Source organism: Schistocerca gregaria, chromosome 10 (assembly GCF_023897955.1).
Source record: "Schistocerca gregaria isolate iqSchGreg1 chromosome 10, iqSchGreg1.2, whole genome shotgun sequence".
NCBI classification, from domain to species: domain Eukaryota; kingdom Metazoa; phylum Arthropoda; class Insecta; order Orthoptera; family Acrididae; genus Schistocerca; species Schistocerca gregaria.
Window position 1 is genome coordinate 161,957,323 of NC_064929.1, and position 27,875 is coordinate 161,985,197.

General features: G+C 45.8%; 1 long non-coding RNA gene across 2 annotated transcripts in view; it reads left to right on the forward strand.

The window, feature by feature from the left end:
• The window catches only part of LOC126293471 (uncharacterized), a 581,661-nt gene that overhangs the window by 260,772 nt on the left and 293,014 nt on the right, over positions 1 to 27,875 (forward strand). For both annotated transcript variants that reach the window (XR_007552292.1, XR_007552291.1), the window contains exon 2: positions 6,477 to 6,539. This is a non-coding gene — a long non-coding RNA (uncharacterized LOC126293471). The remainder of the gene's footprint in view (positions 1 to 6,476; positions 6,540 to 27,875) is intronic.

The window sequence follows — 27,875 nt, forward strand, 5'->3', positions numbered from 1 at the left end:
CGTCAAGTTTGTTTTCCATACCATATCCAAAAGAAATCAATAAACTTCGCAGATACGGGTTCTTGCGGAGCTGACAACGCTGTGGATATCTGTAACAAATAAGATCCAGAGTTCCGTTGTACCAAAACTGCGGTTTGGTCGCGTTGGTACAATTTACAAATAACGTACTAAATGGTAAGATTACTTGACTAGAAGAAGGGATCGGTTGGTAGGACATGTTTTGAGGCATCAAGGGATCACAAATTTAGCATTGGAGGGCAGAGTGGAGGGTAAAAATCGTAGAGGGAGACCGAGAGATGAGTACACTAAGCAGATTCAGAAGTATGTAGGTTGCAGTAGGTACTGGGAGATGAAGCAGCTTGCACAGGATAGAGTAGCATGGAGAGCTGCATCAAACCAGTCTCAGGACTGAAGACAACAACAACAACATGGTAAGATTACCCGTAGTATTGTGGTAGGGAAACAATCATAAATGAATGCGTAAGAGATAGACTGGTAACTGACGATTTCTCTTTGCTTTTGATTGTTTGCACGTAATTAGAACCGCCCATGTTCAGTGTAAGCGCACTGTGTATTCTATATCCTTACAAAATATAAATTGCATTTTATAAGAGATAAGAAATGAATTGATCACATAACGTCTGCGCGTTTATCTAACCTACGCAATTACTTCAGATGCAAGTACAGCTTAAATGCACAAGTATAAAAAAATCTGCATTGTTATTGTTGTTGTTTTTTATACTCAACACAAAGTTCTTCATCACACTCGAAGGCAAGTGTTTCCTTTTATTATTGATAAATGCGAAAATTGTTTAGGTATAACGCAAACATGTTTTATACAAGCTGGACGAAGTACTGCAGAGTGTGCCGGCCGTAGTGGCCGAGTGGTTCTAGGCGCTTCAGTCTGGAACCGCGCGACCGCTACGGTCGCAGGTTCAAGCCGTGCCTAGGGCATGGATGTGCGTGATGTCCTTAGGTTCGTTAGGTGTAGGTAATACTAAGTTGTAGGGTACTGATGGCCTCTGACGTTAAGTCCCATAGTGCTCAGAGCCATTTGAACCATTTGAAGTAATGAAGAGATGTTTGATACGTTTTTGTTTTGCATTTTTTAATTTTCACCTTTTCTTAGAAAATTATGTTTTCGAGCGCTGTAGGATACATTTGTACTGTCATATATTTGTACTACAACTTTCCTCAGTTTCACGTTTGAGATAATCAATTTTCGAAAAAAAAACTGAATTAAATATTAACTATTTCAACTCTGCAATAATTACTGTTTATTTTTATGTAACAGACAGGAGGATAACTGTGCAGAACAAAAATATTTCCAAGGTTATGCGTTTATATATATTTACTCAATTTCTAGGTGGTTAAACGCTCTCGGTTTCTAGGGGAATCTAATAAGACCTGATCGCATACGCAAACAAAGCTATTGAAATAATGATGACGATGACGATCTTGGGTTTGTGGGGGCGCCCAGCTGCGCGGTCATCAGCACAGAGACAGTCACAATTTTTACACAGCCCGCCAGGTTAGCTTTCTGGACACGGGTAGGCGCGTCGGCCCCGGATCGAATATGTCCGGCAGATTAACGACGACGGCCGGTGTGCCGGCCCGCGTGGATGTGGTTTTTACGCGGTTTTTCACATCCCCCTAGGTGAATGCCGGACTGGCCCCCACATCCCGCCTCAGTTACACGGCTCGCAGACATTTGAACGCTTTCGTACTATTCCGTGGATTACACTAGTCGCAGACAGTTGGGGTACACTACTTCCGTCCCGGGGGGTACGGGGTGGTCCGGGAAGGGCGTCCGGCCACCCCTCAAACTAACGTTGCCAATGCCGACCCTGCCTAACTGCGGGAAAAGGCACCAGCGAAAGAAAGAAAGTTGACGCAGTGTTAACGCTATTGAAAGCAGTAGACGGGGTCTGTTATTACTTTTTCCTTTCATTTTACTCTTTTTCGTTTGGTCAGAAACGCCCACTGCGACTGCGGCTTTCACAGTGTAATCAATGCCGTTGAGATCGTTTTTGGATACGGATAACAGGAAAGGTCCTGACGACACCTTTCTCTCACGATCTGCGTGCACCCAGGACAAAGTATTGGGTTCTATCTCTCGAGAGTCTCGGAGCCTGTCGCGCGTTTCCGTATGCTCGGGAGCAGGCTGACAGAGTGGCACTTGCAGGCAAGATAAGCAGCTGTCCCCCGGGGACTGGTACTGCCGCCCTTGCTAGGGGAGCCGAGGTGAGGCACAATGACGGAAAAAGAAACAAAGGCAGGTGTGGGCGCCTCGGCCGACGGACGGCTGAAGTATTTACTGCGGCGGGAAGCGCGGCTCGCAGATTAAACGCCATTGTCCGCTTAAATTGCGCGCGGGCCGCCGTAAGGCGAGGCGCGGGACCATTCTTCTTGCGTGGGCTCCGCATACACCTTTTTCTGTCCGTCTGCCCCGCGCGCTCCTACAGTGCTGTCTCCGGACTTGCCGTGACGCGATCTTGTCTCGGTCCGACAATGGCCGCCGTAAATTCGCCTGTATTTGACGTCCCGATCGATTTGACCCTCCTCGGGTTTATTACGCCACGCCAATTTCCCTATCAGTCAGGCTCAATAGAGCCCAGTATTTCTGCGGATTGCAGCAGTTGTACTGAATGACACTTTTGCGAAGAGTTATTTCTCTGGGTCCTGGGACACTGCCTTGCCTCAGTGGATACACCGGTTCCCGTGAGATCACCGAAATTAAGCGCTGTTGGGCGTGGCCGGCACTTGGATGGGTGACCATTCAGCCGCCATGCGCTGTTGCCATTTTTCGGGGTGCACTCAGCCTCGTGATGCCAGCTGAGGAGCTACTAGACCGGATAGTAGCGGTTTCGGTCAAGGATACTACCATAATGGCCGGGAAAGCGGTGTGCCTCTCCTATCCGCATCCTCCACTAAGGATGACATGGCGGTCGGATGGTCCCGGTAGGCCACTCGTGGCCTGAGGACGGAGTGCTTTGTGGGACTCTTGCTGGGACAAGGGCTTCTCGAGCTTGGATACTAGCACGCTAACGGTTGGTTTCCTGTCTAGCGGCGTAGCACAGTGTGCTGTAGTCTACGACACGTGTTACTGCAGTCCGATTAAAATTACCTGATAGTTGACGTCTGTCGCTCGCCGCTACAAACTTGCCAAATCCGCTGCCGGCTACTGCTCGCTTAAAGGCGGCACACAAACACATCAGGTCACTTCACAAATGGTTTTAACGTGTAACGCGGAGCGATGTCGGAATTGGTCGCCGCGAGGTATGACGGAAATCCGATATACTTCAATTGGTTCAAAAAATGTTCAAATATGTGTGAAATCTTATGGGACTTAACTACTAAGGCCATCTGTCCCTAAGCTTACTCACTACTTAATCTAAATTATCCTAAGGACAAACAAACACACACCCATGCTCGAGGGAGGACTCGAACCTCCGCCGGGACCAGCCGCACAGTCCATGACTGCAGCCCCTCAGACCGCTTGGCTAATCCCGCGCGGCTCAAATGGCTCTGAGCACTATGGGACTTAACTTCTGAGGTCATCAGTCCCCTAGAACTTAGAACTACTTAAAACTAATTAACCTAAGGACATCACAAACATTCATGCCCGAGGCAGGATTCCAACCTGCGACAGTAGCATTCGCGCGGTTGCAAACTGAAGCGCCTAGAACCGCTCTGCCACACCGGATGGTTCACAGCTGATTGTAAGTGACCAATTACAACTGCGGAAGACGACACATTCTGTAGCTTTGAATTTAAACTCATGTCCTAACCTAACCATAACCTCGTGAGATGCTGTGTTCCGACAAAACGATAGTCAACAATCTGCGGCAGAACTAAGATTACGATCGCTTTTTTCCCGGCGATAAAAGCTAACCTCTTCGAGCGAACACAACACAGAAGTATTTCAGTTTCAACGCTGAAGGCTAATTTCTCGCTACCATTCTTCCTCAGAAACTATTCTTACATGAGCTGCCGTGATACAGACCGATGAGCAATTCTGATTGATTGTCACATTGTTGCATATTATAGGTGACACAGGCAGATTCCAAACGGGAAAAGAATGATCGGAAGAAAAATAAGAGCAAATAAAAGAGTCAATACAATGATGAAAATGACGCGGAAAAATACTACTAATTAAAAAATTAGATTAAAACCAATTAAAAATTAATAAAAATAGCAAGTCTTTTTAATAGACTTTCAAGTGAAAAAAAATCCCTACATCTGAAGATTTTCGAATCTGCGTCGTGCTAGATTTTCGAACCTGTGTCGTGCTACACGTCAGGTTAACACGCCAGTTACTGTGCTATGGCACTACCATGCGATGAAGCATTAAGTTTATGTCTGTTGTCACCCAGCTGCAACGATTAACTGCAGCCTTCAAAAATATTAGGTTTCATGTACCGAAGTTTATCTAACGTAATCCGATCCCTGTGATTCAAATGGTTCAAAAATGGTTCAAATGGCTCTGAGAACTATGGGACTTAACATCTGAGGTCATCAGTACCCTAGAACTTAAAACTACTCAAACCTAACTAACCTAAGGACATCACACACATCCATGCCCGAGGCAGGATTCGAACCTGCGACCGTAGCGGTCGCGTGTTTCCAAACTGTAGAGCCTAGAACCGCTCGGCCACCCCGGACGGCAAATCTCTGTGATAATAATGTGTATGTAATACTGAATTGCGTCTTGTAGTAGTGTTTGGTTAGTGATGCATATGAAATTCCTGTGTATGAAACACTTGTATTTCGTTAGAATCGTTGTGTGTGTGTGTGTGTGTGTGTGTGTGTGTGTGTGTGTGTGTGTGTGTGTGTGTGTGTGTGCCATGTGCTATGAAACACTAAATAAAAGAGCCAGGCCCAGGATACGGGATCCAAATACATCAAGAAAGAAAGCCGGAAAAAGAACTGGAAGTGAAATGACCTATTGTTGTGCCACTTGGGCAATTGCGAACGGTTCGGGAGTGACGTAGAACGCTCTGATTGGAGAAAACCAGTTCCAATGCAAGAAGTGTCAATTATCAAATAATTTTACTCTAACTATAGGAATTGGTTTTACCTTATGTTACAATGTTGAAAAACCTGCCATGAGTAATATTTTTAAAACCATTTTCTTTCCCCTTTACGTGCTTCAGGCCGGTTTGCCTATTTTCAGGCGAGGTCTACGTTAAGATGGAGTGTAACAGTTTGATTGTGACTTGGCAAAGCCAACAAAAGTTGAAGGGAAAATAATTTCATTGATAGACTGATATGTAACTTCGCCCAGCGTGCAGGTTAAGTTGCAAGATGACAGTCTGTTTTTGAGTTTCCTACGTCAGTTAATGTGAAATTAATGTGTGCTGTTGGGACAGACTGAGCTATAACTAAGCCCGAAGTCTAGGTTATGTCCGAATGTGACAGTCTGAACGTGACATGGCGAAAATCCTGATTGTCGTGAAAGTCTTTCGCTAGCTTAGTCCTAGGCGTGGAGTAGGTCGGAAACGGACACTTTATTAGTTGGCGAAGCCAACGGATGTGAAAGCAAAAGACGTAGTTGTGGAGACAGACATTTCTGGGGCGTAACCTAATGCAAGACTAATGGCATAGGTGAGCTTGGATTTCAGAAAATTTAGTGGACTCCACGAAACTGGAGAATAAAGGAATATTCGGGAAAAACTAATCAGAAGGAGGGACTGGATGGTAAGATATATTTAGACAGCACAGATTAACTTCCTTGGTACAAAAAGGCCCATAGATTTCAAAAAACCTGTAGGGGAAGGCAGAGATTACAAAATATCCCGCAAATAATTGAGGACGTGGGGTGTGACTGTTCCCCTGAGATGAAATGGAGAACCGCCTTACACAGTCAACGCGTCAGAAGACTGATGAACACATGCTCTAAAAAAAGAAAACAAGCTTTCTAATGGTTGTTATCTTATTCTCGTTACAACTATACGCAACATACAACAAAGACAGCGATTTTTGAACAGAATTATTCCAATAATTGTACGCAACGCAAAAGGGCTACTGCGAGACGGTGCCTTTATTCTATAAATTACGCTGTCCAGTTATTCTACGCCTATCGGGTTCTTATTCCGAGCAAGTGAGATGCGTTCTATCCCGGCGTTGACACAAGTTCTTTGACAATGTATAAATTTACACGGCAGTGAACTTAACGCTCTTTCATTATTGGTGATGCGCAAGGTAAAAAACCGTTGGCTTTGCGGGAACAGTCTTCTAGATTCGATACGTTTGGTAAACACGGGCTCCGGTTAGGAATAAATATTTCGGTTTTGTTGGAGTTTGAGCACTCCATGAGAAAAGAGATATGAACGAAAAATTTACGCTATCATATCTTTAGCTTAAGAACTGGCGGACTCATTCCCTCTTGTAGGTGAGTGTTTAAGTAATTACTGCGTGTAGTGTTTCGAAGATTATCAGTGTTAGTCTGTAATGCTGCGGTCATTGTGTTGCAGGTTCTACAGTTTCCGCACTGAAGAAAAGCTCCTCATTACGGAACCACAAGATTATCGTTGTTGGTAAGTAGGTTATCTAACATTTCATTTATACGAAATTAAGAGTAGGACAAGTGTCAATAAAATAAAATTTGAAAATTGTTCAGTTTATCGTATACCTATGGCAAAATATTTATTTATTCATTGAACTGCTTTTTAGAAGGCTTTCGGAGAAGGACACTGCTTATTACGAAGTAGCAACGCTGGTTTTCAATAAGAAACACTCAGTCTTTCAAATTTTATCACACTTGAAATGTGCGCGTGGAGAAAACTTGCACTCCTAGTTTGTTGAATGGCTTAATCCGTGATTCAAAAGATACGTACAAGTTTACTTGTGCACAGTTCTATGTTCTACATTTCAGAGAACAAAAGAAATTTTATTTGGACATAACTTCTGAAAAAGTACGTGGTGGAACACGCAAGAGCTGTGTAGCATACGTCCATTTTCTGATGATCACTGATAAATTTGTGTTTTTCTATGAATGAAACTGTGGTTTTAGGAGACAAAGGAGGGAAACTGTTAGGAAGTTTTTTTTTCCACAGAGAATCAGACGCTTTCGCTACTGCTCATGAGAAGAAAGCTAGTAGTACATTGCATAGAAATGAGAAATATATATTTGTGACAATTTGTGTCGTTCCATCATTAAGACTCCTGTAAGAGTTAGCGATAAAGTATCGCAAAGTGGTTACGTTACTGAAAGAGATAAAATCTGAACACCGATTGCTAAAAAGAGTGAAAGAACGGGGATAAACTGAGAAAGTAGTGGGGTGGCTCTCCTTTTAGAGTGAGATTTGCACTCAGAATGATTGACTGATTTTTTTATCGTAAAAAGACGAGAGACGCTAAGCGTTGGACATGTGTTCTGCAGGTCACAACTGAACGAACTAAGGAAAATCAACGATGTTGTGTCGGAAAATCACTTGGTGATCGTCCAAATGATGCTGGAAGCTGTCAGGTCTCAGCTGCATGTATTATCCGGAGACTCGAGCCCTCCCTGAGGCATGGGTGTGAGTGTTCTACTTGGCATAAGTTAGTTTAAGTGGTCTGTAAGTCTAGGGACCGATGACCTTAGCTGTTTGGTCCCTTAGAAACTCACACACATTTGAACATTTGAAGATTTGGGTATGAGGAAGCAGTTGTTTGCATTATCTCGGAGTCGAGGCGACACTCATTTCTCAGTTGTCCTTACAGACAGTTGCTATGTAATTTTCAAAATACACGCCATCGTTGACGGAACCTATACATTATTTGCAGTTTGAGGGCATCGAATAACTACGCCTTGCTAATGTGCTCCAGAAAAAAGAGAGAGACGTTCCATTAGGTGTGAAAGTAATGCTGACAGCAACATGTTTACTGTTTAAGATTCTTGTAGTGCAGTATCCAACACCTACTTGGAAATGGGACTCTACGCCTTTATTGGATAAATTTTCATAAAAAGCAGCAGGAAAAACAAACCCATTTAGCGAAGAATATGATTTTCCTTCACAGTAGAAAGCGCACGCTAACAGATCTGCGTTACTAAAACTATCAAATTACGATATACTTTTTCATAACACGACCCCTGAGCCTTCAAGAAGTTATTCGAAAGGAAGAAATTCTCGGGTCGAACAAATCATATTCAATTTTTTTTTTTTTGGACACTGGTACAAGATTTTAATTTGCTAACATTAATAATGTTAGAGAACTTTAGAGGAAGCATACCGGGTTGGAAAAAAAGAGTGTTCTAAAAATTAATTGAAATTTAGCACGAAAGAACATTTTCTCATTTAAAAGTGAATGACACGGCATTCGTGTATGAGCCCGTATTTCCCGAGTGTGCAACTGTCCGTAACCTAAATGTGAACACATTGTGTCAAACAAAATAAATCAAATATTGAAATTCCGCCACCATATGACAACTGCTGCAATGAATTAAACCACCTTTTAGTTAAAAATGCACTCACAAAATACGAAGATATTGTTTACAATGTCAGTTCAAGTTATATGAAAACAAAATGTCGTTCTTAGAAAAGACCAAAAATTTAACCAACAAATGTCGTGAGACCATACAGAAGGCTGCTTACTGGTCTTTGTTTCTTTTCCTGTTAAATAGACACACCAAACATAACCGATATGTTGAAAGTAAACTATTTTTGAACGTGTTTGGCTAGGGCTGGTTACAGTTCACTTGACTGCTTCCTCGACGTCCTTTCTCAGAACGTCCATAAGCGATTCCTGGTATAGCAATAATACTTCACGTGATCTTAGTCTGAATGCGTGTGTATTTTTTTCAGAATTAAATGATCTGTGGACTGCTAACCTTGATATGGATATACCTACATTACCCCATCGGCACAAGTTATTGCAGATATGTTGGCATCACATACTTGAATGTAGATTAAAAATACGGTTTTGTTTGCGTTACAGATTGTAGTGCTGGCGTCGGCGTAGTGGTTAGTGATTTGTTTTATAAAGTCCCTATGCTAATCTGTAAGTTAAAATGCTCATCATGCAGCCGAAAGTTAATCTTGCCTGTTTTTGTGAGCTCTCGTATAAAAAAATTATATACAAGTATTTTTTTCAGCAGTGGCAACAATGTAAAGCAAGCTATAATTTAGTAGGAGATTTTGTACTTACGACGCTTAAGATACCTGGGACTGCAACGGGGGACACTACTGCAGTAAAAGCCTGGTCCCACTGGGTTTCACACGTCTTACCTGAAACGGAAAAAAATATGTTCAGCAATCAGACTTGGTAATCTGTTGACCGAAACAAATATAAATAACTTTTGCATTAGAAGCTGTAGCGAGGAGATATTGGTATTTTAACATCGGTTGGGTTACGCCAAAGGCGGTCATTATGTGCTGTCGTGTGTGTGTTTATGTGAAAACATGCACATTCAGAAAGCTGAATTATTAAAAGGCTAACTCGTGGTACGGTCCCTTCTCCACGTTACGTGTCTAACAGCTTCAAGGCGTAATGAAAATTTGAGTTTCAGCATTTAAATAAAGACAATACTGAAAATTTAAAATCTTGTCGTCTACTCATCAAGAGGTATAATCTTACGTTACAGTTTTAATACAATATGACAAGTATTAAAGATAGTAATAGTGCACGTACCAACTCACTACGCGCAAATTACTCAAACTACAGTCATCCTGTATTTTAGAACGAGACCACTTAGAGACTTCCAACAGATTTTACACATAATTTCAAACTTTTCTAAACTTTTTCTCGCTCACACGCCAAGAAATTGGCGAAAGAAAAAAAGATAGTCACTGTTCACTCAATTAAAACTTTGGCACCAGGCAGGAGGATTTAATTTATTACTAGATCTCTTCGCAAAATTTAGTGATTATTCAACACATAGTTCAAGAGAAATGACATCACAGATATTGAGATGCGTGAAAAATCTGCTTTTCTTGTAACTGACCGGAAATTAATTATAAACGAGTGCCATGATATATGTACTACAGAAGAGAATTCTTATGTTGACTTTGTCACCAGTCTGTGAGTGAATAATCCTAAGCAAATAAAACCAGCGCAATTAGGATGATGCTGATGATGATGGTTTGGTTTGTGCGGCGCTCAACAGCGAGGTTATCAGCGCCCGTACAAATATCCAACCTTTGTTCAGTCCTGTCTCGCCACTTTCAGAAATGATGATGAAATAACGAGGACAACACAAACACCCAGTGATCTCAAGGCAGGTGAAAACCCCTGACACCGCCGGCAATCGAACCTGGGACCCAGTGCTAGGGAAGCAAGAACGCGACCGCGAGACCACGAGCTGCGGGCAACGCAATTAAGGATTTTGATGTATTTCATTTCGTTAACTGTGCCTAAATGCCGGAAGATGAAGCCCTTAAATACTTCGAAATCGATTACAAATTGTTGAAACAATAAGTGCAGTTAGGTGGAAATTTAGTGTCATATTAGCGTGTCTGCTTCACAACACACCCCTCCTTCCATGAGCGAGCTGTTAGGTGCATTTTGTCTGGTATTTTGACTTTTTTTATGCGGATTGAAGTTGGAGTCACCCAAAGGAATAGTGCTATCACGTGTTTCATGTGACGACCAGTGTCGGTGTGTTACTCGTTCAAGATTCGTTTTAACGGTGTGTATTAACAGGGACAGTAAAACACGAAGAGTAACCAATGCTGCAGTAGCGACAGCATTGCCCTGGCCCGCGGTGATTGCTTCCGGCATGCAACAACGCTGCACAATCGTAGCTGGAGTACCGTTTATTCGTTTTGAAATCCCTGTAAATACACTACTGGCCATTAAGATGCTGTGATATGTAAATGATTAGCTTTTCAGAGCATTCACACAAGGTTGGCGCCGGTGGCGACACGTACAACGTGCTGACATGAGGAAAGCTTGCAACCGATTTCTCATACACAAACAATAGTTGACCGGCGTTGCCTGGTGAAACGTTCTTGTGATGCCTCGTGTAAGAAGGAGAAATGCGTAACATCATGTTTCGGACTTTAATAAAGGTCGCATTGTAACCTGTCGCAATTGCGGTTTATCGTATCGCAACATTACTGCTCGCGATGGTCGAGATCCAATGACTGTTAGCAGAATATGGGATCGGTGGGTTCAGGAGGTTAATACGGAACACCGTGCTGGATCCCAACGGCCTCGTATCACTAGCAGCCGAGATGATAGGCATCTTATCCGCATGGCTGTAAAGGATCGTGCAGCAACGTCTCGATTCCTGAGTCAGCAGATGGGGCCGTTTGCAAGACAACAACCATCTGCACGAAAAGTTGGACGTCGTTTGCAACAGCGTGGACTGTCAGTGACGGCCGCGGTGGTCTCGCGGTTCTAGGCGCTCAATCCGGAACCGCGAGACTGCTACGGTCGCAGGTTCGAATCCTGCTTCGGGCATGGATGTGTGTGATGTCCTTAGGTTAGTTAGGTTTAAGTAGTTCTAAGCTCTAGGGGACTGATGACCACAGATGTTAAGTCCCATAGTGCTCAGAGCCATCTGACTATCAGCTCGGAGACCATGGCTGCGGTTACCCTTGACGCTGCATCACAAACAGGAGCGCCTGCGATGGCGTACTCAACGACGAAACTGGGTGCACGAGTGACAAAATGCCATTTTTTCGGGTGAATCCAGGTTCTGTTGACAGCATCATGACTGTCGCATCCGTGTTTGGCGACATCGCGGTGAACGCACATTGGAAGCGTGTATTCGTCATCGCCGTACTGGCGTGTCACCCGGCGTGATGGTATGGGGTGCCATTGGTTACGCGTCTCGGTCACCTCTTGTTCGTTTTGACGGCAACTTGAACAGTGGACGTTACATGAGAGATGTGTTACGACCCGTGGCTTTTCCCTTCATTGGATCCCTGCGAACCCTACATTTCAGCAGGATAATGCACGACCGCTAGTTGCAGGTCGTGTACGGGCCTTTCTGGATACAGAAAATGTTCGACTGCTGCCCTGGCCAGCACATTCTCCAGACCTCTCACCAACTGAAAACGTCTGGTCAATGGTGGCCAAGCAACTGACTCGTCACAATACGCCAGTCACTACTCTTGATGAACTGTGGTATCGTGTTGAAGCTGCATGGGCAGCTGTACCTGTATACGCCATCCAATGCCCAGTCGTATCAAAGCCGTTATTACGGCCAGAGGTGGTTGTTCTGGGTACTGCTTTCCCAGGATCTAAGCATCCAAACTGCGTGAAAATGTAATCACATGTCAATCCTAGTATAATATATTTGTCCAGTGAATACCCGTTTATCAGCTGCATTTCTTCTTGGTGCAGCAATTTTAATGGCCAGTAGTGTCATATATCGATAAAACGAACACCGTGGTAGATGAATTACGGACCGATCTATCGAATGGCTTTCTGATTTAACACTCATTTTATTTGTAACAGGAGGCAAACCGACAATTTTCGTCGACACTCGGTGTCGCATGAAAGACGTGATGAACAGTACACCAGCTACAAATCGCAAAATGAAATTTAAAATATATGTCGAAACATCAAAATAGTTGTGCCTAAGGACTCTACAGGGGGCATCCGGTATATCTAACTGTGGCTTACAAAGTTTATCCCCATTTGTAGGGGTTGAGCAAAATAGAATTGGCCACTTTAATGCACTTTAATGTAGGCAACCCAACTTATTTGCAGCTGAGTTGAATTATGTATATATGTGCGATTGCCTATCTTAGGGTGGATAAAAAATTTTACGGCCCACTTGCCCACCTTGTATTTCTGACTGCTGGAAAGTGTCAAAGCTCTTTGTACGTCTTCTTTACCCTGCATACAAAGTGGACGATCTTGAGCGATACGTATTTCACAAACTGTAGAGTTCGTTTCCTGCCGGTACAGAATGCACAGGCAAAATATAGCTGCCGCCTCCTAGCGCGGCCGACACCGTGTTTTGCCCGCGACACAGGTTTCTTTCAGCTGGCGTGAAATATTAAGGGCGGAATTAGGTGCGAATGAAATTTGCACGGCGGGGCGCGGCGCGGCACCGCTGGCCACGGCGGACTCGTGGGCCGTGAATCAAGCCGTGTAGCGGCAGCGCGGCCGCCGCTGTCGTGTTTTGCCCGCTCTCGTCGCAGCGGCCTCTGCCGGCTCCCGGGAGACCGGGGATTCCCCTGGGACTGCGTGGAGCCCCGGCGCCTCCCACGCTTAATTACTCCGCGCCGGCTCTGGAGCCTGGGCGGGCTCCACGGGATTCTCTCCAGCGCCGGGATCCGGGCTCCAGCCAGCTCCCTGTTAATTACGGCCGGACCTGGACAGCGCCGCTCGGGGAATCCCCGGCACCGGCGAGTCTCCTGCGCCTCTGGCGGCAAGTCTCCGAAACGAAACTACACTGGCCAGCGAAAACGCGATTCCCTTGTCCCGAGCAGATGCACTTCCGGGCCACCGAAAGTGATGTCAAAATAACTTGTCTCTACATGCGACCGCGGAAGTCGATAGCAGTCGATCCAAATAGCCGCGAGAGACACAGCTGAATGAATGTGAGAACCAAAAATTGAATTGGATTGGGGAGAAGTTCGTGGCACAGCTTAACTAGAAGAAGGAATCGGTTGGTAGGACATGTCCTGAGGCATCAAGGGATCACAAATTTAGAGTTGGAGGGCAGCGTGGAGGGTAAAAATCGTAGAGGGAGACCAAGAGATGAATACACTAAGCAGATTCAGAAGGATGTAGTTTGCAGTAGGTACTGGGAGATGGAGGAGCTTGCACAGGATAGATTAGCATGGAGAGCTGCATCAAACCAGTCTCAGGACTGAAGAACACAGCAACAACAACGGTCACTGCTGCGAGTGAAACGAGCAGTAATTTATTCTGTGCTGTATGGTTCCTGTCTAAGCATACCTTCGAAAATCGTGACATATTAATGGGAAATGAAGGTATAAAAATATTCGCGTAGACAGCCTCGCCATGTCTGATGACAGGGACTTGGTTGCAGCTGGCTACCTCAGCTGCGGCCTGGTAGGACGAACGTGAGCAGCGTGACAGAAGCAGTTTGCGAGGAGGTGAGTGGCGGCTGTGAACGATGGTACAGTCGCAATAAAAGTAGAAACGAGGAAAGGACGCCGTAGGGGGCAGGCAGAAATAACGGAAAAAGCCGGACCAAAGCGCCGCCGTAGTGCATCCTGGGAAATAGCCGCGTTATGCCTCGGCGGGCTTGCCAGCTGAATATTTCAGGCGTCGCTGTGGGGGCGGAGTTCTGGCAGCGAGACACGTCTAAGGGAAGGGCAGAGGGCGCCCAGACCTACCGTGCGCACGTCGTAAAGTTGTTGTCATAGAACGTGTTTGTAGCGTAAGACGCAAATGTGTTGGTAGATTCGGGGGAGGGCTCCAAACAGCGAGGTCATCGGTCCCATCGGATTAGGGAAGGATGAGGAAGGAAGTCGGCCGTACCATCTCAAGGGAACCATCTCGGCGTTTGCCTGAAGCGACTTTATTGAAAGCACGGAAAACCTGAAGCAGGATGGTCGGCGGCGGGTTTGAAACGAATGCGAATCCGTTGTGCTAATCACTGCCTCAGCTCGCTCGATCGCAACACAGTTACAGAGTATTAACGTATACAGGGTGACATGTAAGCTTTCACGGCCGGCGCCTTCATTAATTAAAACTTCCGGGCTGAATTACCGTGGTCCATATACAGGGTGTTACAAAAAGGTACGGCCAAACTTTCAGGAAACATTCCACACACACAAAGAAAGAAAATATGTTATCAGGACATGTGTCGGGAAACGCTTAATTTCCATGTTAGAGCTCATTTTTGTTTCGTCATTCCAACGTGATCAAATTGTAAATTTTCACAATCAAGACGTGTGGGCTGACGAGAATTCACACGCAATTGTGCAATCACATCAACAACAAACATTTTCTGTGAACGTTTGGGCCGGCATTGTTGGTGATGTCTCGATTGGGCCCCATGTTCTTCCACCTACGCTCAATGGAGGAGCGCGATTTCGTACGGGATACTCTACCTGTGCTGCTAGAACATGTGCCTATAGAAGTACGACACAACATTGGTTCGTGCACGATGGAGCTCCTGCACATTTCAGTCGAAGTGTTCGTACGCTTCTAAACAACAGATTCGGTGACCGATGGATTGGTAGAGGCGGACCAATTCCATGGCCTCCACGCTCTCCTGACCTCAACCCTCTTGACTTTGATTTATGGGGATATTTCAAAGCTCTTGTCTACGCAACCCCGGTACCAAGTGTAGAGACTCTTCGTGCTCGTATTGTGGACGGCTGTGATAAAGACGCCATTCTCCAGGGCTGCATCAGCGCATCAGGGATTCCCTGCGACGGAGGGTGGATGCATGTATTCTCGCTAACTGAGGACATTTCGAACATTTCCTGTAACAAAGTGTTTGAAGTCACGCTGGACGTTCTGTTGCTGTGTGTTTCCATTCCATGATTAATGTGATTTGAAGAGAAGTAATAAAATGAGCTCTAACATGGAAAGTAAGCGTTTCCGGACTCATGTCCACATAACATGTTTTCTTTCTTTGTGTGTGAGGAATGTTTCCTGAAAGTTTGGCCGTACCTTTTTGTAACACCCTGTATAGGGAAGGAGAAGCAGTTTTATATATGGACCACGGCAATTCAGCCCGGAAGTTTTAATTAATGTATACAGGGTGTTTCACAAGTTCCATTATAGGCTTCTACAGGTTGTAGAGGGGAGTTAGAAGATAACGTTTTGGTAAGGAACCCATGTCCGGAAATGTATCCTTTGCATGTAAAACAGTTTTGAAGATCGGATCCCTTTCAAATCTGCCACTTCACGGCACGCACACAAAATGAGAAGAGGCCGCCGTCGTCAGTCCGTGTTGTAGTATGACGTCACATACCATTTTAATTTGACATATTAGGAGAGTTGACTGTGTTACTTCACGGACGCGACGCACTGTCTACTTTGAGCACGACTTTCTTCGTCACGCTGAGCCAACCCGTTGAGGAGTACACGAAGCATTTCTATGTCGTGTCTTCCTGCAAAGCGTACCGTGAAGCGAGAAAGCGAGAGTATGAAAATGATACAATCTTCAAACTTATTGTACATCCGAACGCTACATTTCCGGACGTTTGATCCTGATCAGAACACCTCTTAAGGCCTGTGACAGGAACTGTGACATACCCTGCATACATTTTCGGCAAGCTTTGTGCCATTTACAAGATCTCCACATCTCAGTCGACGTTAGAAGATGAAAAGAGGCAGCTGAAACGATAACTGAAGAGAACACGCAGAGCTTTGAGGTAAAGTTTGGCCAGATAGGCAACATATACCGAATCAATACGAAAATTATTTGAAGCCATGTGGCCGACAAAGTCTCATAGCATTTGTTGCGAGTTTGAGTGCGAAGTTCACGAAATTTGAACGGAAGAAGTCAGGGGAAGAAATTTCCAGAAGTTCGCTAGTTACGAGTGTGTCCGAGAATTTTTTGGAACATTCTAGTAACCTAATACCGCGTGCATTGATATGTATAACACAGTTTAATAGGGGATACGTCATACCGTCGAGTGGAGGCATTTTGAGGAAGTACTTCGAAGTGTGACACAGCTGCCAAACCGCCCTCCAATCCCGCCACAGAGGGAAGAACAGCACTTAAGTGTGACGGGATACGTAGGCTCGAATACTTAAGTACATTGGTACTCTCACAGAACAGTATAGTAATATCAGGGACTAGCCGATTGTGTTCCAGTTCGAGGAGGATCCTCAAAATACATATAGTGGACGATGGGAGGCTTCCCTTCTTACGTGCGATGTATGTGGCTACGCATACGGCACCATCAAGGTTTCTAAAAAGTTCCAAAGAGTTCTCGGACATACTCGCAACTCGCGAAAGTCCGGAAAATTGCTAGCTTGTTCTTTCCATTCAAATTCGATGAACATTGGGAGGGAAATCGTGACCAGTCCTACGTGGTGACTCTATCGGTCACGTGGCTTCGCGTACTGTTTGTATTGTTTGTGCTGATTCAGTGCGGCACTGCCTCACTCGCCACCTGAGCAAACTTTAACCCAGAGCTGTGTATGTTCTAACTTATCCTACCAGCCGCCTTTCTTCACCTTTTAACACTGACAGTGCTCTTGATACCTTATTAATGGAACAATGCTTTACCGAAAATATATGCACGTAAATATTCTGTGACACTTTCGCTTATTAAGCTGCAAACAAGTTCTGTGTCAACATATTACACAAATCGAATTGTAACCTGCCCCACGACACAGACAGACTTATCATTTCAGTATTAGTCTTAAGGAAACCAGACCATATTGTGGATACTGACTAATAGCAAGATTACCCACAACAGTACGTCGTGAAATCCCAAAACTATTTCGTATTTCGCTACTCCCCCCCCCCCCCCCCCCCTTACAGCCCGGCCCCACTCACCTGATATCCTGACTAAAGCCAATATGGAAACCTTTGCCGTCGAAGATACAGGACACGAACCTGTGCTACAAGTAGGAGAAGACATGTAGATCGCTTGTGGAAGGAATAACAGCGTATCCTCCAGACATCAGAACAAGTTGCAATATGTTATTGTCACAAGTTTATTAATTTCCATCGTACTAGAACCTCTCCTGAAAGCGGCCACTAATTCTTTCCCATACTACCACAGTCAGCATCATCGGTTTTCTATTCCACTTGGGAGGTTTGATTTACGAGCGCTGTCAACTTCTGTGTGTCCATGTACCATTCTTGCCTCAGGACCGTATCCCAGTTATCTCATTCTGATCCTACATCCTTATCTTGTTGGTTCAGCTATCTCTCCGTTGGTCTTCGTACCAGTCTTCAAAAAATATGTTCAAATATGTGTGAAATCTTATGGGACTTAACTGATAAGGTCATCAGTCCCTAAGCTTACACACTACTTAACCTAAATTATCGTAAGGACAAACACACACACACCCAAGCCCGAGGGAGGACTCGAACCTCCGCCGGGATCAACCGCACAGTCCATGACTGCAGCGCGTGACCGCTCAGCTAATCCCGCGCGGCGTACCAGTCTTCTACCAGCCACATGTGTAGCCGTTCTTTTGTTATCCTTCTTTCGCCCACTCGATTGACATGGTATAACCATCTCACACGGGCCGTTGTCAATTTTCAAAAGTGTGTATAGTTCAGCTTCTTCGCTTTTTTAAATTTCATTTCTTACCCTATCCTCCCAAGTTTTCTGGACCACAATTCGTAAGAACTCCATTTGTGTTTTCACCGTCTTTGGCGGTTATGCAGGTTTCGAGGCCTTATATCATTTTACGGATAAAGTATGGATATTGTGATCTTACAGGGAATTTTTTCGTTCCGTAATAGGTTAAGAATTTGGTGGTAGGACTGGGCTGATTCTGTAGTTCGGCTATTGACTCCTTGCTGTGTCTTGTTATCGCATGATATTATATTTATACTTTTTTTCAAAGAAAATTCCGCATTGGCTGTTTGAATGATTTTTATTAAATCTGCGACCGTTTCCGCATCACTTATCGGTGCATCCTCAGGCAAAATAAGCTATTTATAACATAGTTACGTTGAGCATTGCCCTGTAGCCACTCCCCACCATTCACGTCCAATATATCGTCATCTAGTAAAAATAATATTTTTAAAATTATTTTTAAATTTTTACTTCCGCTTTCACTATGTAACGATATATTGGACGTGAATGATGGAGAGTGGCTACATGGCAATATTCGACGTTAGTATGTTAGAAATAGCGTAGCCAATATTGCCTTAGGATGCACCGATAAGTGGTGCAAAACCGGTCGCAGATTTAATAAGAATCATTCATACAGCCAGTGCGGAATTTTCTTTGAAAAACCGAGCGAGGTGGCGCAGTGGTTAGCACACTGGACTCGCATTCGGGAGGACGACGATTCAATCCCGTCTCCGGCCATCCTGATTTAGGTTTTCCGTGATTTCCCTAAATCGCTTCAGGCAAATGCCAGGATGGTGCCTTTGAAAGGGCACGGCCGATTTCCTTCCCCATCCTTCCCTCACCCGAGCTTGAGCTCAGTCTCTAATGACCTCGTTGTCGACGGGACGTTAAACACTAATCTCCTCCAACTTCTTTGAAAAAAATTCGAAGATTGGCTGTGGTTGCACGCCTTACAAAACAATATATTTCTTCTGTTCTACTGTTTCCAGCTCTTTATCTTTCAGTCTTCTTTTTGCTTTCGTGTTCTGCCAGTTGATTGACAGCGCAACCTTTTTTTTGTTTGGTTATTTAATCCGAACGCTGTCAAATGGTAGTTCAGGTGGCGAGCCTTTCGATTTTTTTTCTCTTTATTACCTGAAATTATTACATGAAACGTAAATGAAAATGCGTTGATGTCCTTATTGTTGTTCTGATCTTTTATAACTTCGTTCAAAGCAGCGATAGAAAGTAATGCGGAAAGGGTTGGGTTGTGTTAGGGTAGGAGACCAAACTGCGAGACCATCGGTCTCATCGGATTAGGGAAGGAAGTCGGCCGTGCCCTTTTTCAAAGGAACCATCCCGGCATTTGCCTGAAGAGATTTAGGAAAATCATGGAAAATCTAAATCAGGACGGCCGGACGCGGGATTGAACCATCGTCCTTCCGAATGCGAGTCCAGTGTGAATGCGGAAAGGGCATTGACTTGTTGAATTTGTTTACCACAGTGTGTGGTAACATTAGTTCTGTACGGTGTATTTCTATTGGACAAGCCGTCCGTTCCTTAACCGAGAACACTGGCGCAGGGCAGATAGTTGTCGAACCTGTAGACGTTCTCCTCCAAGTCGCGAATTCCGAGAAGGCAACGGAGGGTCGTCGACAGAGAGGCCCGGAACGGCGGGACAATAATGACGGAAGCGGCGGCGCCATCTCCAAACTAGTTAACAGTCCCCTATCCCCTGTCCTGCGGGCTGGGAGCTCCCCGCTGGAGTCTCGGCTATCTGGTTCCCCCAACGCCGGCGCTGTCCCCAGCGTCGCGAGATCTCCCCGCACTCCACTGCAGGGCAGGTGGCCACAAATCACGCCTTCTGCCGCGTCCAGATAAGGGACGCTGCCCGCACACCCCCGCCTCGCGGCTGCGAGGGAAGAAGAACAGAAGGAAAGGAAGTGCCCTCGGCCACCGTCTCGTTCCCTTTGTCTCGCGGCCCGGTCGCGCCAGGTGGAGCGAATTACGCCACAAGAAATGAACAGAAACAAGAAAAACTTATCTGGCGTTCGCGTCGCGCGCCGCTAACCAAGGGCCGGGTTATCGGTCGGACGGCGCGGAAAATTAGAACGGAGCCAGTGTTCGTCGCTAACTAGCGCAGCCGCCAGAGGACGTGGGCTGCTGCAGGGAAAGACGCCGAAGAGTCAGCCAGCGCGGGGTACAGTTCGCATGCCACACTCTGATTACTCTGCTATGCCGCACTGTTGGGCGAATCAGTTTTGTATAGTTTGTGGGAATACACCACCGAATCCCTACGTCAAAACACCGTGTTGTATGTTGGAATACTTTCCTGTATGTGCATCATCATGAGCCGGCCGGTGTGGCCGAGCGGTTCTAGGCGCTATACTCCGGAACCGCGCTGCTCCTACGGTCGCAGGTTCGAATCCTGCCTCGGGGCATGGATGTGTGTGATGTCCCTAGATTAGTTAGGTTTAAGTAGTTCTGAGTCTAGGGGACTGATTACCTCAGATGTTAAGTCACATAGTGCTTACAAGGGAACCTCCCAATTGCACCCCCCTCAGATTTAGTTATAAGTTGGCACAGCGGATAGGCCTTGAAAAACTGAACACAGTTCAATCGAGAAAACAGGAAGAAGTTGTGTGGAACTATGAAAAAAATTAGTAAAATATACAAACTGAGTAGTCCATGCGAAGATAGGCACCATCAAGGACACAGGAAGTGAAAGAGCGCCGTGGTCCCGTGATTAGTGAGAGCAGCTACGGAACGAGAGAGGTCCTAGGTTCAAGTCTTCCCTCGAGTGAAAGTTTAATTTTTTATTTTCAGTTTATGTGACAAACTCTTATGTTTTCATCACTTTTTTGGGAGTGATTATCACATCCAGAAGAAAACCTAAATCGCGCAAGGTAGAAGAATCTTTTTACCCATTTGTTAAGTATACAAGTTAGGTGGGTCGACAACATATTCCTGTCATGTGACGCACATGCCGTCACCAGTGTCGTATACAATATACCAGATGTGTTTTCCTGTGGAGGAATCGGTTGACCTATGACCTTGCAATCAAATGTTTTCGGTTCCCATTGGAGAGGCACGTCGTTTCGTCTACTAATCGCACGGTTTTACGGTGCGGTCGCAAAACACAGACACTAAACTTATTATAGTGAACAGAGACGTCAATGAACGAACGGACAGATCATAACTATGCGAAAATAAAGAAAGTAAACTTTTCACTCGAGGGAAGACTTGAAGCAAGGACCTGTCGTTCCGCAGCAGCTCAGGCTAACCACGGGACCACGGCGCTCCTGAACTCAAACTATCCTGGATGTTGCCTATCCTGCACATGGACTACTCAGTTTGTAAATTTTGGTTATTTTTTCATAGTTCCACACAACTTCTTCTTCTCGATTGATCTGTGTTCAGTTTTTCAAGGTCTATCCACTGTGCCAACTTATAACTAAATCTGAGGGGGGTGCGAGGGGGAGGTTCCCTTCTTAGAGCCATTTGAACCATTTTGCATCATCAACAATCGCACACAGAAATATACTGATCAGCCGATATATCGAGGCCACTGCCCCCCTCCACGACGTTTGATTTTTTATCTTTCATATAGAAATTTATTCAGCCGATAGGAGCGGCTGCAGTGTCATTTTCAGGCCGCTGGTGTTCGGACTGCGGCTCTAGGCTCGTTAGAACGTCGTCAGGCTCTGGGTCTGTTATCTGAGGTACCATTTGACGTGAGTCCTTTATTACAGGTTATGACGATCTTTGACGATTAAGTCGAAGAGAAAATCCCAGTACCAAATCCCAAATCCCAAATCCTGCTCCTTGCCCATATAAAACCAAACATCTCGCCAACCTTAGGCAAATACCAGACACATACAGAACAGTCATCACGTATCACAGATACCAAAAAAGTACAGAAAAAATCATACACACACGTACACATGGGAGTAAAAGCCGAAAGGATACAAACTCCCCCTCAAACTTCCCCAAAGAGAGGAAAGAAAAAAAAAAGATGAGAGCAGCTGTTTATTACAGGTACTGGGCAGTTTTCTCTAACTCCAGCTTCACAGTTGTGTCCCCTGTGGTCTTAATGTTGCCTTCGTTGCGTTTTCAGAAGATCGAGTGTCGGGTTACAAATGGTTCAAATGGCTGTGAGCACGGTGGGACTTAACATCTGAGGTCAGCAGTCCCATAGAACTTAGAACTGCTTAAACCTAACTAACCTAAGGACATCACATTCATCCATGCCCAACGCACAATTCGAACCTGCGACCGTTGCGGTCTCGCGGTTCCAGACTGAAGCGCCTAGAACAGCTCGGCCACTCCGGCCGGCTGTCGGGTTCCAGGCTGAGCTTAGCTGGAACCCGATGTCACGGTTACTGGGATTCTCCGTGACCTTAATTTCAATAGATTCTTTTACAATGTTGTCGCATTATCTCGATGTTCGTTTTAGAATGTTGGCATCGCTGTAGTTCATAGAATGACTGAGTTGTAAACAATGCTCGGTAATCGCCACCTTGTCTGGTGTGCCTTTTGAGTTCTTCGCACCTGATGTCAACGGTCCTAGTCATCTGGTAGCTGTATGCCATACCACATTCACATGGTACGTGGTAACCGCCAGGTTTCGGCAAACCCAGGTCACTCGTCACCGTCCCCCCTCCCCCCCCCCCCCCCAACAGAGACTTAATCTTGGTGGGTGAATGGAACACGCTCTTGATGTCATGTCCAGCAACACAGGAGGGCTTAAACGACGACTGTCGGAAGATAAAATGTCTGGTACGATTTGGACGTCATTCAGAACTTCATACAGTAATACTGACAAAGGATGTCACGAAGTATTCTTGAAATTTTCTCGGGTATTCAACCAGGTAGCGTCGTCCAAAAGGCGCGATGTTTCGGCAATGTGACTTCTTGCCATCTTCAGGTGTTCTTGCTGACACCAAGAAGTCGGCTTGCCGAAATATCGCACCTTTTCGACGATTTTACCCGGCTGAATACCTGACAAATTTTCAAGATTTCTATACGCCGGGAAAACCCCAGATCACAAATCACGAAGTACGCGCACAGCATTCGGACTGCCGCGGCTAGAAGAAAGAGCGCCCGACGCGGCGCGAACCGCAGACGGAGCGCCCAGGTCACCATCGGCATAAACACTGGACTCGTTCACACTGGAATCAGCATCAGACGGCACCTGAAGAAGACTGTGAGTCACGCAGTTGTAATATCGTGCAGTAAAGACGCGAATAACGACAGAAACTCGGTTCTTCAACATGACAACTGCTCGCCGGGAGAGCCTGAAGAATTGCATTATAAGACTTTACGGGGAGGATATGTACCTGAATATTAGAAAACTGGGTAAGCTTCGACAAAGAAAGGGAAGAATGCTCAGTTCCCTCTGTTTCTTGCTGAAATGACGAGAAGAATACGTGGTTCCAGTATTCGCCAGAAGTAAAAATTACGCCAGTTTCAGATCGGCCGACAGAATTAAACATCGAGGGAGCTTAGCACTGGTCAGGGAGAGAGTACGTGACGTGCGTCAGTGACTTGATGTGACATCGAGAGATTTGCTGTCTCTGTACCTTTTTATAGCAAACTCTCTAAGCAGACTAGACTTGCAGCGAGATGATGGCATTTCTTGCTCCTTAGCGGATTGCACGAGGAAGAAATCAGCGTCCTGTCAGCTAGTCCAGTTTGAACGTCTCAACAAGAAGGCGCAGCAGATGGAGGAGGCTGCCACGGTCGTCAACCTTAGCGTGAAGGAATTCAGCGCAATCAACTTGAATGAACAGAGCAAGGGTCTTAATTTCGCTGTTACCCCCAGAAATGTTCCTGTTGCGGCCTTCGTCAGTGCAGGGGGGCAGGTAACTCTGAAACCTCCTCTCAGTGAGTCTGTAAAAGTCCGACGAGAGACGTGTATAACGCTTACCAAAACGAAACAGCTCAAATCAAACATCTGTGGTAATGAGAGGTTGGCGCTCAAACGTGTCCGAAAAGATGAGAGCATTGTGGAATTCTGCTATTTTGGAAGCAAAATAACGCATGATGGATGAAGCAAGAGGGATATAAAAGCACATTAGCTCAGGTGATGAGAGAATTCCTGGCCAAATGAGTGTACTGGTATCAAATATAGGTCTGAACATGAGAAAGAAACTTCCGAGATTGTACGTTTGGAGTACAGCACATGATGCCAGACAATCATGAACTGTAGTAAAAATGGTCAGAAGAGAATCGAAGAGTTTCAGATGTGGCTGTACATAAGAATGTTGAATATTAGGTGGGCTGATGAGGTAACGAATGTGCAGGAGCATCGCAGAATCGGCGGGGGAAGGAAGATACGGAACACACTGAAAAGAAGAAGGCACAGAGTTACAAAATATGTGTTAAGACTTGAGGGAATAACCTCCGTGGTAGTAGAGAGAGCTGGAGAGGGTAGGAACTGTAGGGGAAAACGGAAATTGGAAAACGTACAACGTGGAATACTCTCTTTCAAATTCTGAAGGTGGCAGGGGTAACATACAGGGAACGAACGGCTATTCACAGTTTGTACAGAATCCAGATGGCAGTTATAAGAATCGAGAGACATGAAAGGGAAGCAGTGATTGGGAAGGGAGTGAGACAGGGTTGAAGCATCTCCCCGATGTTATTCAATCTGTATATGGAGCAATCAATAAAGGAAACAAAAGAAAAATTCGGGGTGGATATTAAAATCCATGGTGAAGAAATAAAACCTTTGAGATTCGCCGATGACATTGTAATTCTGTCAGAGACAGCAAAGGACTTGGAACAGCAGTTGAACGGAATGGAAAGTGTCTAGAAAGGAGGACATAAGATGAACATCAGCAAAAGCAAAACGAGGATAATGGAATGTAGTCGAGTTATCTAGGGTGATGCTGAGGGAATTAGATTAGGAAATGAGACACTTAAAGTAGTAAAGGAGTTTTGCTATTTGGGGAGAAAACTAACTGATGATGGTCTAAGTAGAGAGGATATGAAATGTACACTAGCAATGGAAAGGAAAGCGTTTCTGAAGAAGAGAAATTTGTTAACATCGAGTATAGTTTTAGTGTCAGGAAGTCGTTTCTGAAAGTATTTGTATGGAGTGTGACCATGTATGGAAGTGAAACGTGGACGATAAATAGTTTGGAGAAGAAGAGAATAGAAGCTTTCGAAATGTGGTGCTACAGAAGAATGCTGAAGATTAGATGGGTAAATCACATAACTAATGAGGAGGTACTGAATAGAATTAGGGAAAAGAGAAATTTGTGGCTCAACTTGACTAGAAGAAGGTATCGGTTGGTAGGACATGTTCTGAGGCATCAAGGGATCACAAATTAAATGTGAGAGGGGAGCGTGGAGAGTAAAAATCGCAGAGGGAGACCAAGAGATAAATACACTAAGCAGATTCAGAAGGATGTAGGCTGCAGTACGTACTGGGAGATGAAGCAACTTGCACAGGATAGGGTAGCATGTAGAGCTGCATCAAACCAGTCTCAGGACTGACGACCACTAGAACAACAACGTGGAGAGGAATAGAGGCATTCGTGGTGGGAAAAATCTAGTAATGGGGAGATCCACTAACGCAAGCGACTTTAATAAAGGGCAGTTTATTATGGCCTGGCTCCTGGAAACGAACATCTCTGAAACAGCAAAGATGGTCGGTTTTATTCATGCTGCTGAGGTCGGTATCCAAGAAAAACGCACGAGGGACTATGCAACGACGAGAGACCCGTAACAGACGAACCGTACGTGTTCCCATGTTGAGCCAAAGACATTGTCAATGACGACTGAAGTTGGAACGGGGTCGTCAGACGTAGAGCGTGGGTCATTGTAAACCTGTCGTTTGTTCCGATGAAGGAAGCTTCTTGTTATATCAGGTCGTAGGTCGTGGCCGGACACGCTGTCATTCGGACAAATGGGTCCTCAAAACGTGCATCGATTCACGGATTCCGGTCGCTGGGGACAGCGTTAGGTTGTGAGGGACGTGGAACCTGCGACAGTAACAGCTGTCGTACTACGTGAACAACATTGGAGCCCTTGCGTCACTTAGTGATCGATGTGTTCCTGAACGAGGACGGCACCTTCCAGCAGGATAACTGACCACGTCAGAAAGCCAGACATTGGCACAGTAGCTTGAGGAGCGTGGCAGTGAACTCACACTTAAGTGTTGGCCAGCAGATTGTCTTATTGTGAACCAGAACGAAGAGATCTGAGACGCTGTAGGGCCCTACGCTGAAACTGTGCCAGTTTGGTGCGATGTACCTCCACAAACCAACCATGGACTTAGAATGAGATTTTCACTATGCAGCGGAGTGTGCGCTGATATGAAGCTTCCTGGCAGATCAAAACTGTGTGCCGGACCGAGACTCGAACTCGGGACTTGTGCCTTTCGCGGGAGTGCTGTACCAACTGAGCTACCCACACACGACTCACGCCCCGACCTCAGAGCTTTACTTCGCGTCTCGGTTCAAGATGGTTCAGATGGCTCTGAGCACTATACGTCTGAGGTCATCAGTCCCTAGAAGTTAGAACTACTTAAACCTAACTAACCTAAGGACATCACACACATCCATGCCCGAGGCAGGATTCAACTTGGGACCGCCGTAGCAGCCGCGTGGTTCCGGACTGAAGCACCTAGAACCCCTCGGCCACCGCGGCCGGATCTCGCGTCTCGGTCCGCAAACAGTTTTGATCTGTCAGGAAGTTTCATATCAGCGCACACTCCGCTGCAGAGTGAAAATTTCATTCAGGAAACATCTCCCAGGCTGTCGCTAAGCCATGCCTCCGCAATATCCTTTCTTTCAGGAGTGTTACTTCTGCAAGGTTCGCATGAGAGCTACTGTAAAGTTTGGAAGGTAGGCGACGAGGTATTGGCAGAAGTAAAACTGTGAGGACGGGGCGTGAGTCATGCCGCGGTAGCTCAGTTGCTAGAGCACTTGCCCGCGAAAGGCAAAGGTCCCGAGTTCGAGTCTCGATCTGGCATACAGTTTTGGTCGGCCAGGAAGTTTCAACCAAGGGCTTGTCGAATTGCGAGGAATCACCGCTGCATTGCTGTCCGATGATGTACCAACACGCTATTAAGCGTGAGAATGTCTTTTATTGGCGTTACACTCTCGTTACTGCCGCTTAGCTGCTTGTGAAGTGTCGTTTTCCTGGCCCACTGAATGTTGATGCCGGAGAGTGGCGGATATGCGCGGACACGCTGAGTGCGGCCGGGTCCCGCTACGCGCGGACGATCGCCTGCCGTTTGCATTCAGCGGAGCCCGCGGGCAATTAGCCTGATTACGCGCGCCGGAATGGTAACCAGGCGGCGTGCGGGGACACGTGGGCGCGCACGTGCTACGGCCAAGAAGGACACGGGGGGGCGGCGAAAGGGCGGCCGAGCCGCGCATGCGCTCCGACTCGCAATTGGCGCGTCCAGCGGCGGCCGGGAGCGGCGTCCAGGCAGCTGACGACCGCTCCAGTTAAATACACTACTGGCCATTAAAATTGCTACCCCAACAAGAAATGCAGATGGCAAACGGGTATTCATTGGACAAATATATTATACTAGAACTGACATGTGATTACATTTTCACGCAATTGGGGTGCATAGGTCCTGAGGCATCAGTACCTCTAGCCACAATAACGGCCTTGATACGCCTGGGCGTTGAGTCAAACAGAGCTTGGATGGCGTGTACAGGTACAGCTGCTCATGCAGCTTCAACAGGATACCAAAGTTCAAGAGTAGTGACTGGCGTATTGTAACGGGCCAGTTGC